The following is a 16,758-nucleotide window of genomic DNA, read 5'->3' on the forward strand; positions in this document are numbered from 1 at the left end:
AGATGAACTGCACCTCTTCTCCTTACAATGAGAACATGCATTCCGGTCCGCATGCTGCCATTATAAAGAATATGGGTGCGACCAAACAGTGTTGCATCCTAATTGCTGGGTTGGGACTGCCGACAGGAGGTCAGTCGGTCCCAGTACCGAATTGATTTTGGGCGGACTTACGACTGTCCGTCATCGAAATTGGGCTCATAGATTTAACCCTGCACTTGGAAATGGAGAAGAGCAAAAAAGTGGAGGGTTATACCTAGGTGCAGGGGTAAATATACACATGAGTGACATGTATATTTTACTTTTTGAATTAGACCCTTTCACTTTTCATATTTCATATTTGAAAAATGGTGCACCACTGGGAACCGAGGGAACTATTTATGAAATAGTCACACAGTGCAGTGCCGCATGTCACCTTGCTATGCTGCACTGCATGAAAGGGACAGGGCAGGAATGCCCCATATTTAAGACAATACAGCAAATTCCTGCCTTTTCCTCTGTGCTGACGCAATTTTGGTAGCCTAGCTCCAACACAGACACCCTTGCACCATGGTGGAAAGGTACCTGCATTGCATGCAGGGTTATTTTTGTGTAGGAAGGGCCACCTTCATAATCCTCTATCTATGTGTGCTGCAGAATGCAGCACACATATAAAGAGGAAGTAACAAAGTGAAATAAAGATATTCCTCCTCATTATGCCTCTCCTGGGAAGGTTATCTTTTGGGCTCAATCCCTGGTTTACCAGTTCTGGTAAATCTGGGAATACGTCAAAAACCATGGGAGTTGTGTGGGAACATCTAACATTGCCCAGGGAATGCCTTCCCAGGGAAGAGTAACGCAACATGGCAATTTACACTGCGTTGCCTTCTTCCAGGTTTATGGAGCCACTCAGGGCCATGCAAAGTGGTCTTGCTTGGCCTCATAAATCTGACTTAATGTTTGTGCCACTTTGCACCTTGTTGCGTGGTGCAAGAGCAATGTAAGCCTCCTCATAAATAGCCCCCGAGAGTAAATTAAGTGTTGAGTTAGGATGGCAGGATGTGGTGACATTTTCTTTCTGATGGATACTGTGTCTTGTAAATTCACTCTGTATTCCCTGGCATCTGACTTTATTTTAAACTGTTTATCACACAAATGGACACTAGATGGTGCCAGAGCAAATCAAATTGAAGATATGTCAAAGCATCACCCAATGGGCCCAATTCACAAACTGCGTTTTGGTCTATGTAGCGTACTACTACAGCAGTGCTACTTATGAACAGTAAACTGCAATTCACAAACTTGTGAGTGTAAATCTTTCCCTCCATCTCTTTTGTTGTTACAAATGTAAGTTCACTACTTCTAGCAACACAAAGACCCCCGCTACCGCAACAGACATTCGTCTAATCGAATGGAACCAGCTCGTCCCATAGGAAACCGCCTCCATCATGAACTCGCTCCACTCAGGGGCCTAAATCGACCCATGCGCTCATCACATCTTCAACCTAGATGAAGTGAGAATCAGTCATGTACTTACCACCTTTTTCAACATCTCAACTGCCACGACCACCTTCCTTGAGGGCCGGAAACACGCAGAAGTCAATGCCCTACTAAACCATAGGCAGACCCCAGCAAACTCAACAACTATCGACCGATCTACCTGCTCCCGTTCCCGGCCAAAGTATGAGAAAAATACATCAACCAACAACTCTCCTCATATCTGGAATGGAACCTCCTACTCTACTCCTCCCAATCCGGATTCTGCAGCAACCACAGCACAAAGTCATCCCTCACAGTTGCTACCAATGACATCAGAACACTACTCGACAGAGGTGAAACAACGGCTCTGATCCCCCTTACTCCATCATCTGTGGGGTACCCCAAGGATTCCCGCTCAGCCCCACCCTCTTCAACACTTAGATGACACCTCTGGCCAGAATGTAAAAAAAACACAGACTCAACATCATATCCTCACCGACAACACACAACTCATCCTCTCCTTACCCAAAGACACCACCAACACCAAAACCAACTTCCACAACTGCAAGACAAATGTCGCCAACTGGATGAAGGACAACTGCCTGAAGCTCAACACGTACAAGACAGAAGTGCTGATTCTCTGAAACAAAAGGTCCCCATAGGATGCATCCTGATAGCACTCAGAACTTGTACCTATTTCTATCCCTACTGGCCACACTAGGAACCTATGCGTCATTCTGGACAACAAGCTAACCATGATGACTCAAGTCAAGTCCGTCTCCTCCTCCTGCTTCTTTAACCTCAGCATGCTTCTTAAGATATTGAAATGGCTACCCCAAAGCTCAAGGCGCGCCATCACCCAGGACCTCATCTCCAGCCGCCTGGGCTACAGACAGCAAAGCTCTCCGTGCAGGGATTGCAGCTCACTTCCTCCGATGACTAGAGACCATACAGAACACCGCAGCCAGACTAGTCTTCCATCAGCCCACCAGACACCTCAGCTCTGTTTCCATGACTCTAACCCTCATCCCCTCATCCGAAGTAGCAGATACGGTGATTGCTCCTTCTCCTACCTAGCAGCGAAGACATGGAACGAGCTACCCTTTCATCTCCAGACCTCCCCATCTCTTCCAGAGTTCCCAAAGTACCTGGCTATTCAGCTGGACCCTGCCAGTACCTGTATACCCTCATGGGTTATAAGAAGCACTCCACAAATCTACAGATTGATTGATACTACTTAGTAGTAAATGTGGGAGGGACCAGGGCAGTGGTTGGATAAAGGGGCATACTTACCACTAAACAGGAGTAGTTTAGGGAGGAGTAAGGAGGGGTTTTGTGAGTGTAGGAGAGGAGTTGAAGGAGGGCCCCATGAAAGAGCATGCCCATTACCATTCAGAAACGTTCAGTTAGTACTGTCACAAAGAACCCAAAATAGTTGCACATGTACTCCAGCTCAGAGCAGGAATAAGTCCAGCATCACAAATGGCCAACCACTGGTACTGCAACACACTCCAACACCCTCCCATGGAAAATAATGGAGGGCAGTGATTTAAAATATAATCCCACAAGATTTTCTTTTACATTAAGCTAAATTATTCAAACAAATTAGCAATAAAAATACATTTAATTTAATCTAAAACAAAACATGGAAATTATTAAATGTTAGAATATTTTAACAATATTTTTTTAATTAAAAATGTATGTACCAGTAATTTTAATCACACTACAATAAACTTACTTTTAAATAGTTCTAGACATCCTTTTTAATAATTGTTAATACATAATAAAACATTTATTTTACTTTGGGCCTGTAAACATATTTTTACTCAATTTAATATGTGTAATTTAATTACATATTTAATTCAAAATGAAGGTAATAGCACTGTAGCATTTAAAAAATGTTGCTATACATTTAAAATAAATGCATACAATTAATTTATATTAATATTTAACATCAAAATACTAGTTTACACATTTTTTTCAAGTTTAATAAATGTTTTCACTTTTCCTTATACTTTGTCATAGGAATATTTTGCTGATCTCCCCATGGTAGAACCGATGTATAGTGTCCCTAAATGAAAACATTTTCTTTGATCACCCCTAAGCTCATGGAAGGACTCTGTCAATTTCCTTAGGGGATCCACATTAACATTGCCTGAATCAGAAAGTGACAAGCCATTGGCTAGGCTTTGTGTGCCATAGCAAAACTTCATTTCACTCTGACCTGTTTCGGCCACCTGGCTCCCACAGAAGCAAGGCCCAACCTCACACTCATCACCTGGGACCAGCTAACCACACAAAACACCACAGATATCGTGAACTCCATCCACTCAGGAGCCCCTACGGACCAGTGTCCCCACCACATCTTCAACCTCGGGAGCAAGAAGATCAGCAGTAAGCTCACTACCCTATTCAGTGCCTCCATAACTGCGCCCATTGTTCCTGAAGAATGTAAACATGCAGCAGTCAAACCCCTTCTATAGAAACCATCTGCCGACACCAGTAAACTCAAAAACTACCTTCCCATCTCTTTGCTCCCCTTCCCCGCCAAAGTCCTCAGAAAAACCATCAACAGCCAACTCACAGAACACCTGAAGAATTACCATCTTCCAGACACCTCTTAACCGGGATTAAGAACCAATTACAGCACCAAAACCACCCTAATCGCTGCCACCAACAACTTCAGAGCCCTCCTTGACTAGTGAGAAACTGCGGTACTCATCCTCCTCGACCTCTCAGCAGCGTTCAATACAGTATCCCCCCACAACTTCATCAAAAGACTAAATCGCAGTGGAATCCAAGGAAATGCCTTCAAGTGGATTGCCTCCTTCCTTACCAGAAATACCCAGTGTCATTCTACCACCGTTCACCTTGAAACCCAAGAACATCATCTACAGAATTCCTAAAGGCTCGTCCCTCAGCCCCATCCTGTTCAATGTCTACATGGCCCAGATGGCCAATATTATCAGAACCCATGGATCAAACATCATATCCTAATCAGACGACACGCAGTTCACCTTTTTGCTCTCAAAAGACCCCTCCACTAGAAAAAACAACTTCCGCAGGTGTATGACGAGCGTCACCAACTGGATGAGAAACAACTGCCTGAAACTCAGCACTTACAAAATGCAAAATTCTGATCTTTGAAAGCAACACCTCCCTGTGGATGAGTCCTAGGAACTAGGACCCTCACCCACACTGAGAGAGCATGCTTGCTACCTCGGCATTATCCTGAACAGCAAACTCACCATGAAAATCCAGATCAGCGCAGTCTCATCCACCTGTTTCCTCACTCTTCGCATGTTCCACAAAATCTTCAAATGCCTCCTCATTAACACCAGCCAAACTCTCACTGAAGCCCTAGCCACTAGCTGCATGGACCATGGCAATGCACTTTACGCAGGATTCACCAGTCATCTCCTGAAGAGATGTCAATTCAAGATGCTGATCCACACCTACAAAGACCTTCACAACCAAGGAACAGCCTACATTAGCCCCTGCCTGAACTTCCACCAACCCTCCAGATACCTGCGCTTCACCTCCCTCTCCCTCACGCACCCCTCGCATCCACTGATGAAAGTGGAAGATGCAGCTTATTTATTTTACAATTAAGTGATAAAGAGGAGGCATATAGATCAGACAACAGGGTAATTGAAAAGTACAATGGGAGAGAAACTTTAGGCCAGCAGAACAAGACATAACCATAAATAGTCAAAGAATGTACTAAGGGTGAGAAAAATGTGTCAGAGTAGGCCTGGAAATTAGCGGATTAAGAATAAGCTAAGCAATTTTCAAATGTAACAGAGGAGGAAGCTTGGGATCTAACAACAAAGTAATATGAAAGAGTACAAATAGAAATAACGCTCTGAAATCCAAATCAAAATACAATCATAAAAAGTCCAGTAATAAACAAGGGCGAGGCAGGCGAGTCTTAAGAGTGCTTGTCGGGCATGGTGGTTCTAGGGCAATTATTTGTTAATCAATAACGCTTTAACTTCCTTTTTGAAAGATGTCAGTGAGTGGTTTGTCCTTATTTCAAGGGGAAGGGAGTTCCAAATGCTCTGGGTGATACCAGAGAAAGCTCAATCATAAGTTTTCTTTTTATGGAATTTCTCCAGTCTCAGCAGTATGGTGCTGGCACTTCTGGGGGATGTGGAAGTATCAGATAGCTCAAGTTTTTGTGCGAGGTATAGCGGGGTGTTGAAGTGTAAGACTTTATGGGTCATGCAGCAATTTTTTGTTATATCCTTGCTTCATATGAAAGCCAGTTTAGGGATTTCACCTTCGGCATGATATGATGGTTTCTTTTAGAGCCTGTGATGAGTCTTGCAGGAGAGTTAAGAGATGTCCTTAGTGGAGCCATCTTAGATTTAGGGAGGCCACAGAGGGTTGCGCTTCCATAGTCCAACTTGGAAATCATCTGAGTTTTCACAGCAGATTTGAAGTTATTGGGGGGAGGAAAGGTATTATTTTCCTCAGGAGGCTCACTTGGAAGTTTGCTCCTTTGGTGAGAGCACTAATATGCGTATGCATTTTCAGGCTCTTGCCTAGCGTTATGCCCAATGAGCTCGCAGAGTCAGTGATGTGTGGTATGCAGTTAAGAGCTGTTAGCTAATCATTCATTCTTCGATAACTGGTTATTGGTTAGGTGGGGCGATTAAAAGGAATTCCTCCCTCCCTCTTGGGATGAAATTTCTATGCTTTGGCTAATCTACCAGATGGGAAGGCTGCTGGCCCGACCGTATTCCAGTCGAATTTTACAAAGTTTTTCTTTCTCAAATCAAGGATATTTTTAATTCTGTGGTGACGCAAATCTTTAAATGTGTAAGGCCTCCCCCTTCGTGGGCTACTGCCAAGATCATTGTCTTCCCTAAAAAAGACAAATCTCCATTAGAAATGGGCTCCTACCGCCAAATCACTCTCATTAACTGAGATTCTAAAATGTATTCTAAAATATTTGCATCTCCACTATTGGCTAAAATTGAAAGCCTTGTGTCTAGGTGGCAGCACGGTCTATACCCAATAAGGGGACTGCGGAGCACATCAGGAGGACCATTATTCTGCTTGATGCCGTACAGACTTCAGGAGACTCGATGGCCTTAATACTTCTCGATGCTGAAAAAGCATTTGATCGGGTCTCCTGGAATTTTCTCTGGTGCATCATGCAGAGAATGAACTTTGGGCCCAAAGCCATTCAGGCCATTAAGGCGTTATATCTTTCCCCTATAGCTAGGGTTTCTATCAATGGGTCAATGTTGGAGCAAGTTAAAATCATGCGCGGAATCCGACAGGTTTGCCCCTGCTCCCAGCTGCTTTTTGCTATGTATATAGATCCTTTTATCAAGAGGCTGGAGGAGAGCCAGGGCATTCCTGCCATTTGTAGACTTGGCAAAGAGACAAAAATCATGGCTTACGCAGACGACTTAGCCCTTGTGACCCCCGATCCGGAGAGAGCTAAGCTTGCAATAGAGCAGGAGGCTCACTTATTTGGCACAGTATCCGGATATGCACTAAAGAAAGGGAAAACCCAAATTATAGTAAATAGAAGGATCACCTGGACCAATAAGATAGTTGTTCCTAAAGCAAAATATTTAGGGGTAGACATCTTGGGTGAGATTGATTTGATAGTCTGTAAAATCATGGACCCTTTAGCCCTAGAGACAAAGAAGGCCCTGAGTTGCCTTACCAATCTACATTTGTCTATTGTGGGCTATTGTAATATCCTTAAAAAGATTTTCTTTCCCAAAATGTTGTATTTGTTTAGAGCTATTCCTCTAGAGTTTGCTAACGATATACTTTTAAGATTTGATCGGTTATTTTCTCCGTTTGTATGGACAGACTCTCAACCTAGTAGGGTGTTCACATTTTTATCTCTTCCTCTGGAAAGAGGGGGCTGGGCACTACCCAACCCAAAATTATACTATTGGGCTACTGTTTTACAGTCTTGCCCAATATTACTGCAAGGGTCACCTTGAACCCCAAACACAGGTCATCCATCACCTTTTGAACTTTTACTCAGCCCTGTTGCTTGGGGGTGCTTGTGGCGCAACTTGAACTTGGCTACTACAGGAAGGTCAAATTCAAGACCCTTATGGGAGTATATAAGGTTTTTTCTGCTGCACGCAAACACCTCGGAATTAGTAGATTGAACTATTACACCCCTACTAATAAGAACCCCAATTTACTGGATATTTTTGGGTCATCATACTTCCAAAATTGGGTCAACTCAGGCGTAAACAAACTAGGGGCTCTTTGCTCGGCTGAAGGGCTCCTGGCTTTTGAGGATCTTCAAATTCAATATAATCTGAGCAGCAGGGACACTTTTAAATACCAGGCCATTAGGACCTTTCTATCACGTAAGATGGGAGGGTCTGTTGACTTCACCAAATGCGAACTTATTGAGAAATTATGTGCACCAACACCCTGCGAATTGGGGTAATTTATGAATGTTTAAATTGCCTAATGCCCGATGATCTGATAAAAATTTCAAAACAAGAGGCAGCAAAAACTGAACACTACTGATCACACCTTTTGCCTTGCACTCAAATGTGCCCACAGCGACCTATTATCAGCCAGTTTGCAGGCGCAATTTTATAAAACCAGTTTTTTAAATATTTTACTCCAAGCAGAATTGCTAAGTGGGACACCGGAAAATGCACACACTGTCCGCGCTGTGCGGAATATAGTGCAGATTCAGTTCATATGTTTGCTACCTGCACAGAGATAGGCCCCCTTTTAACTAAGATACAAGCCTTCATTGGAAAGGTCTTATCCTATAACATTTTTTAACCCCTACAGTTATTTTGTTAGGAATACAAGATTCAGTTAGTAGAAAGAGTGGTGGGGTCTTATTATTTGTTGCTATTTCTCAGGCTATGCATAATACCAGCTTGGATAGACCCTAACCCTCCTTTATTCTCACAGTGGTTGGCCCGGCTTTATTCAATATTTACCCTAGAAAAATACATTTACTCTAAAAAAGGTATACGGGCCAAAAAGAAAGGGTTTGGTATCTGGGAGACTTGTCTCGGTGGCTCAATCAAACTAATTCTTAATAAAGTTTGATTAAGGGGGGTATTTTCTCTGGACCCGAGACATGTGCTGTATAAACGTTAGGGGGTGTGTCTGCCCATATTTACGGCTTCACCAGAGAGTGAGCGGTGGCCAATTAAGAAATATTCTCATATATTTTATACCCCAATGAGAACAAGCGTCTAAGACGGGGACGTTAAATATTAACTAATCGCATTCTTTATAGACCTCGCTGGATGCTTAGTCCAACCATGCGTATTAACTATTTGTATACTTGCACAAAAAGTTTTAGAAATGCATTATGATGCATTGTTGCACATGTCACTTTACTTTTTAGGGAAATAGGTTCATTCAACCATATGCATTAACAATTTGTATATTTGCACAAGACTTCTTACTAAAGATTACGATGTATTACTGCACAGGCCACTTTATTCTCTATAGATCCATTTCTATCTTAATTGTCTAGTATTTACTCTTTATTTCCGTGCACCTTACGCTGATTTTCTAGATTGCGATATTCAGGTTTAAGTGTTATTCATAACTATTTGTCTTTTAGTCTTTGCATTCACTGTATCTTTAGGCTCAGGTGGGGGAGAGGGGGTCGCTGTGCTATATTGTTCCATTTTCTCTGTTATTTTCTTTTTTCTGTAAATTGCATACTTAAAAAATCAATAAAAATTAATAAAGGAAATAGAAGGAATTCGTTTTAAAAGTGTTTAATTTAAGATGATTTATAGTCAGCCAGTTTTGGACTTTCAGTAGAGTGGTGTTGAGGGACCTGATGTCACCTGGGGATGAGACTTTCAGGTACAGGGTGTCATCGGCATACGTGATAATGGACATTGGATAGCTTCAACATTTCAGTTAAAGGCTCCATGAACAAGTTGCAGAGAGTTGGTGAGAGTGTAGACCCTTGTAGTCACCTAGATTAACCGAAGAGGGATTAGATAGGGACTGATTAACCTTGAATCTTTGAGTTCTATTGTGGAGAGAAGAGGCGAACCAGTCTAGGATGGGCCCCGAGAGCTCCAGGGGTAACTTGACCAGCCTTAAGACAGCCTGGGATAGAACCTTGATGCAGTGAAGCACTGACTATCTTGGTCCATAGTGGAGTAAGAATAGTTTCATCTCATTAAAGAAATTCAATGGCAAAGGGCAACTGGAGTGGTTGGATGGTCTCAATGCTGTGAGAGTTTTTAAAATAGTGTTTTCATCCAAGATTTTGAATAAGCTCCAAGAGGCATTGTTCTTTGGGGTATGAACTGGTGCGAGCGGAGGCACCAAAGACTGAGGAGGGTGTGGGCTGATAGGTGGTAAGATCGGAAGGAGCTCCATTTCAGTCCGCAGATCATATTCCATCTTTGTTGTCTTTTCAATTAAGAAAGTGGAAAAATCTTTGCAGTTCGGCTGGGGAGAGGGTCCCAAAGGGGAGAGATTGAGTTGACTATTTGGGTTGTCAGATCATCCAGGTTAATGTTTTGCAGTGTTCTTTGCCAGTGTTTGGTTTTTTTTAGGTTGCATTTTATTAGTACTTACAGATTCTGTATTGAGGAAGTTGATGCAATGGTGGTCTGTCCAGTCGCAAGAAACGATAGATTAAAGTTGCATGAAGATGGGTTTACCAATGATTAGATCTTATGTTGCTTCTTTGATGTGCATGGGCTATTGCATATTTGGGTTAGACTTGAAGTGCATAAGGAAAGTTTTAAAGATGTTTACAGAAGGGTCATTCATGTCGTTCCAGTGGAGGTTAAAATCTCCAAGGAAGATCGGAGTGCCATGATGATCCGCGTTAGTCATGATAATTTCCACAATCTGTTAGATGAAGGAAAGGTTGTCTTATGGAGAATGGTAGAGCACGTTGAATTTGCAAACTTGCCTGTTGTTACAAGCAATCTCAATGCATAGGTATTTACATGATGGGAGAGCAGCGGATTGAAGTTGTTTGACCACTAGATTGTTTCAGTGTATACAGGCGATAACTCCACCTTGCCCACGAGATCTGTCTAATCTAAAAATGTCTTAACTAGGAGGAACTAGTAGGTCAAGGATAGGTGTAGAGGAGGCATGTAGTCAAGTAGCCAAGTATCGGTCAGCATTAAGAGATCAGGATCATGGTCGAGGGTGAGGACAGCGATACCTGCTGTGTGTCTTAATGCAGATCTGCAGTTAAGAAGCATGCATTTAAGCTTTGAATTGGTGTTGTCCCGCAAAGTTGTATGTGAGGTGGTGACTGGTGTGAAGTTGTTCTTGTTTAAGGCTCTGGAGTTAACCCCGGGTTCTCTGTGCAGGTCAGCTTGGATTGTCTTGATTTGACACTTATTGTATGTGTTGTCGGCGTAGGTTGGAGCAAGTGAATATGCTTGTCAGACAGTGGATCATTTAGTCTAATGGGTTTAGTGGGGCCATTGGGGAGGGGTGAGGTTTTCCCTCTAGAGAGAGCAGAGGTCAGGATTGGTGAGAGCACAGTGAATGGGTTACATCCTGAAGGCCTGGTGCTGGAGTTAGTGGGATGGGTGTGATTATGGATAATTGTTTATGAAGGCCTGCTTAGTCCCCCATTATTCGCCAGCTTGGAGGTGAGGAGTAAAAGGCTTTGTACATCTGCCTTGAGTTGTTGAATAAAGTAAACACAAGGAGATGATGGACGGAGCACTGAAACTTTTCAGACACTCACCCAGAGTCACAGATCTGGGTTAAATCCATCATCGTGTTTTAGCTCAAGTCGTCACCTCAGTTCAGACCCAGCTATATACAAATCAGTCTTGACCCTGTGCCTCATGGGAACAGTCAAGCCTGAACTGCCAAGCCAGGTCTTCCCTGAACCAGAAACAAGCATCCTGGGACACGTTTCAGGTCAACACCCCACATCAGCCAGACTAACTTGAACCCAGTGGCAAAGTAAGCAAGGGACCCATGTCTGGGCATACCCTGCAAACTTAGGACGAACAAAGCAAACACAAGGAGAGGATGGACGGAGCACTGAAACTTTTCAGACACTCACCCTCAGTCATAGATCTGGGTTGAATCCATCATCGGTCTTTAGCTCACTTCTCAACCTCAGTTCAGACCCAGCTATATGTAAATCAGTCTTGACCCTGTGCCTGATGGGAACAGTCTAGCCAGAACTGTCATGCCAGGTCTTCTCTAAACTGGAAAAAAGCATCCTGGGACCAGTTTCAGGGCAACACCCCTCGTCAGTCAGGGTAGCTTGAATCCAGTGGCAAAATGAGCAAGGGACCCACGTCTGGGCATACCCTGCCAACTTAAGGTGAACAAAGCGAACACAGGGAGATGATGGACAGAGCGCTGAAACTTCTCAGACACTCACCCCCAGTCACAGATCTGGGTTGAATCCATCATCATCATGTGTTGCAGATCGGGCTGGACTGTTCCCATGAGGCACAGGGTCAAATCTGATTTGCATATGGCCAGATGTAAACTGGGGTGGCATGGTGAGCAAAAGAATGATGGATTTAACTCAGATCTCTTGACTGGTGGTGAATGTTTTTACTTGTTCTACATTCCGTCCACCAATTGTGTGTCTTTTGAGTTGTTGAATGGCTAGAGTGATCTCATCCAGTTTGGGTCCAAGTGAGGTGTAAGTGCGTGGTATCCAAGACTTGAGGCTGAGTTTGGTTGGGGGTGTGTTCAGGAGGATAGTGCTGGAAAAGTGAAACAGCCACTACAACGCGGCCGTTTCCACGCATACCCTTAACCATGCATGCATTACAATGCATGCGGGGTTACCACGGAAAGCCTTTACCACGCATTACTTTACTACGAGATACGTAGTAAAGGCATGTGTGTTAAAGGTACAATTGAAAAAAGGGGGCTTGGGGGTCTCCCCCCCAAAAAAAAGTAACCTGTTTCAAAAAGGGGACTTGGGGGTCTCCTCCCCCCAAAAAAAACGCACCTGGTTCCGTCGTTTAGAGATGCTGTTGTTGAAAGATGAGGAGGCAATCGGCGTCGTTAGAGAAAATGGAAAGACACTTCCGCTTCTTCTTTACGACATACAACAAACCTCGGAAGAACTTGGGGAGGAGAGGACATGGAGAGGTAAGGAGGATTTTAGTAAAAATAAAAATAAATTAAGGGATGAGGTGGTGGTGTCGCGCAGGGGTAACATTTTAGGGTTCAGGGGAGGGGTATTTGATGGAAGGGTTTGTAGGTGGGGGAATAGCGCAGGGGAATATTTTTAGTGTTCAGGGTAGGGCGCAGGGGAGCAGTTAAAGGAATTGGGGCAGGGATCGGAGATAACCTTTACCATGAAAATGCCATTAACATGCATAATTTTACAACGAGAATCGTTGCAAAGGTATGCGTGGTAAAGGTATTTTTGTGGTAAAGGTTATGCGTGGTAATGGCATTCGTGCTGTAACAGAATGCGTTGTAACGTCATACAACTGCTGGAAAAATGCTGGCCTGGGAGAGTCATCCGATGCGAGGTAGGCTTATGAGTAGAGCGAGTTTTTACAGGCAGCGTTGGGGGCACAGCAAATGACTACATTGGAGCTCTGGAGTCAGAGGGGTCAAATTATTAGCCGGATTTGAAAGTTCATGTGACAATGATAGATCTAAGGGAGAGACTTAGGCACATTGATAGAATCAGTGATAGTGTGGTTGGAGGTCAACGGTATAGAAGAGATGACTACTGATGATAGTTGCCCTGGGAGAGCAGTGAGAGTGAAGACTAATTTGGTGAATGCTGGATAGGGACTCAGACCCACCAGGTGATGATGAGAAGTTGATGTTGAGTATAAAAATATCCCAGTAGGTACCTGTCGGACCTCCACCTCTCTCCTAGAATTCCGTAATCACTCATGACCTGGCTGTTCAACTGATCCACCTGAGGCAGACACTCAGTGACTGGACACCCTCACGGGTGATTATCCATGCTTTATAAATCCGGCTTGATTGATTGAAGTGACTACTTTATGGATTTCCACTATGAGAATGTTTCTTAACCTAGCCATAGTAGCCTCTTTACATCTGGTAGCATGAGCCTTCGGCTTTACAGTTAGCAGCTTATTTGTAAATTGATAACGCACAGAAATACAAACAACAACCAAGTAATTGATTGTTTTGAGGTCACTAAGGGCCAGAGGACCTAGGTAATCATTTATGATTACCAAATAGTGTACTTTTGCAATGTGGTATTTGGTAATTCAAAATCCCATGTACAAATGTATGTATTACACATTTTGAGATCCCCAGTGGGTCACAAATTGACCTACGTCATAAATATTAATTAGATAGGCCTCAGGTTGCGACCCATTGGGAGTCGCAAAAATCACAGGAATGGTGGCCTGCAGGGATCCACAGATCATCATTCCTGTGATTGCTTTTCAATAAAGCAATTTATTTCTTTAAGTGCAGCCTGTTTTTCTGAAGGGAAAACGGGATGCGTTTGAAAAAGAAAAATGAAAAGATTTATTTTTATATTTTAGAAGCAGGCAAGGGTCCATGGGACCACTGCGTACGCTCACAAAATATTTTTCCAAACATTCAGAAAGGGAAAAGGGTCCCTGGGGACCCCTTCACATTTGCGAATGGGTTACTAACAACTTGAAGTTGGAGGTAAATTGCAAATGTTTTGCGACCGCATTTTGGTCACAAAACATTCATACATGCCGCACCTATTCGTTATTAGGAAGGGACGCCCTAAACACGACTCTTCCTAATACCAAATCGCAAGCTCAAATTGTGATTCGGTAAATGTAAATGTATTTGAGCTTGTAAAGCGCACTGCTACCCGTCCATAGGTCTCCTGGCGCTGTATAACTCTGGGGAACCCGTCCTGGCTTTACCTGTAGGATGGTCCCTGCTGGGAGTCCCCCAAGGTGGAGCCAGGCATCCCCGGAGTTGATGGGGCGTTGTGGAGATTAGGCAAGCTAATGCCCAGAGTTGCCGAGTGGAACCCCTGATTAGAGTAAGCACCGAAGCGAGAATTATCGAGTCCGCTGACCCAAGTCCACGACCCTGCCGCGTCGGGAATTGAACCCTGGTCCCGGGCTGACTTCTGCTCCCGGGTCTGCCACCTCTAACCAGTGAGCCGCACTACTCCACAACAGGTATCATAATCGCATGTGGGCCTTCGTACATTTAAAAATGCCTTTTTACGATTCGGGCTGTTTGCGAACGTAAAATAGCTTTGAATATCTGGCCCCTAGTCTCTATGTTTTAGACCAAACTTTAACAAAAAAGCTTCTTAAACTTTATAACTGATTCTGTCCTTTAAGAAAGCCTGAACTACTGGAATTTTGAAGAACGGGGCCTCTGTTGGCCTTTCCTGTATGCTGTTATCACAGCCAGTTGAACTTTAATTATAGAAAATTGCAGCTTAAATTTTGCAAGTATGTCAGGATAATTTCATCATAACATAAAATCGGATTACAAGTATCCTCTTGACACCGTAAACAGAATCGTTTCCAGTTGAAAGCATAAGAGGGTGTAGTTGTAGGCCCCATAGTTTCCTTCAGAATGTCTATTCAAATTCTAATAACCGTACTGTCTGATTTGAGAACCAACCTGCCACGGTCAAGGACATCAGATCAGATGGAAAGGTTGAACTTCCAATCTGGCCAGCACGTTTTGTATGCATGGCAGTCCTTTGTGCCATTTTACCGACATCTGCGGATGATCTGGAGACCACCATTGCCTGAGCCACTTGAGGGCAATGAGACTCAGCATTGCTTGGGAAGTATTCAACTTCAAAAGCACCATTGAAATATTGGGAATGTTAAGAAAAGCTTAAAGTAATTTCTTTGAACAAATGATCAAAAGGGCATTGCTCGAAGAGTCTTAGCAATTGGTTTTTTGTTCCATGACAAACAGGACTATGCCTGTAAATCCTCAATCTGAGAAGGGATTGTGGTGCCCTTTGACATCTAGAACCTGTTTATTCTGGACTCCTTCAAGGCAAATTGATCTTTTTGACAGATTCCTGACTAAGAGACACAACCAAATCCTTTCAGCTTTCACTAACAGTGGCCTGGATCAGCTTCAACCATGATTATTCAAGTAGCACATTGTGATGGTGTGTCTGGAATGTAGTGGTGTGTCTGGAATATGATTCATTGTCAAGGATAGCAGAAATGCCTTTGAAGTTAGATGAACTGCCCTGAGCTTGAGAAAACTGCAGTGATAATGGCTCTCGTTTGCCTTGCACATCTTTCCTAGGTATGCACCACAGCCTAGTAGAGAGGTATCTGTTACTAATGTCTGAGAAGGAACACTCTGTTGAAGCGACATACCAAGTAAAAGATTATTCCTCTTGCACCATCATCTCATGTATTGAGCTGCTAACTTTGTCATTTGTAGGTTGTCATCCCAATTTCCGCCTCGATGTCCTCTTTTTGCAACCATTGACCGTTTACACATTGTCGCGGAGGTCTTATATGCAACCATCCATTTGTGATAGTGGCTATGTTAGAGCCCATTGATCCCTGGAAAATGTAATCCGATGTAATCTTTACTTTGGATTTATGAATTGATGAGATTCTGAAGGAAATATTTTTTCCTGAACTATGTCCATAGTCGCTCCCAAGTATGTTAATGTTCAGACTGAGGTCATTATTGATTCTGAAAACGTACTTGCAGGCCCATCTGATATAATAAGGAAAAAGTGCTTAGAAGATCCCTTTTCAACCTTACTAAACTATCAGCTTTCAAGAGCCAGCCATCCAAATATAGGAATATAATGATTTTTTGAAGACCAAGGTGGGATGGTACTACTGCTACTCATGTGTGGAATGTCTGAGATGCAGACTTCAGGTCAAAGGAAAAACCAGTGGACTGATGAAGTGGGTTCCTCACTACAAACCGCAGAAACTTTCAGTCTTACTTTGCTATCGGAATGTGGAATAAGTATCCTATAGATCTATCAAGCACATTCAGTCTGCTCTAGTATGTGGAACCTTTCTCTCCCAGTCCATTTGTTGGCTAGATGATGATCTAAAATGGGCATAAAGTATGCAATGGATTGCTTCCTCTGTATAGGAAAACTATTTTCAAAAGATGCATTTTGTCCTTTGGCAAAGTGGGACAGGGTATGTTATTCACTTCTTTAGCAGTGCATAGGTCAGGCAGGTGGTACCTTGCTGTTCACAAAAAGTTTCAGTAATGATCTTTCTGTTGGATACTCTTACCTGCAAATTCCTCTCCTTTGAAATATCCCAGGTGCAAGTTTGAATCTGAAAACTGTTGACGTTACTAGAGTCATAAAGCTAGTGCTTAGTTTGTAAAAAAATAAACAGAAAAAATAAT

General features: G+C 43.1%; 1 protein-coding gene across 1 annotated transcript in view; it reads right to left on the reverse strand.

The window, feature by feature from the left end:
* Positions 1-16,758, reverse strand: part of KIF5A (kinesin family member 5A) — a 662,879-nt gene that overhangs the window by 151,617 nt on the left and 494,504 nt on the right. The window lies entirely within an intron of this gene.

This window comes from Lissotriton helveticus, chromosome 1_1 (genome assembly GCF_964261635.1).
Source record: "Lissotriton helveticus chromosome 1_1, aLisHel1.1, whole genome shotgun sequence".
Taxonomy (NCBI): domain Eukaryota; kingdom Metazoa; phylum Chordata; class Amphibia; order Caudata; family Salamandridae; genus Lissotriton; species Lissotriton helveticus.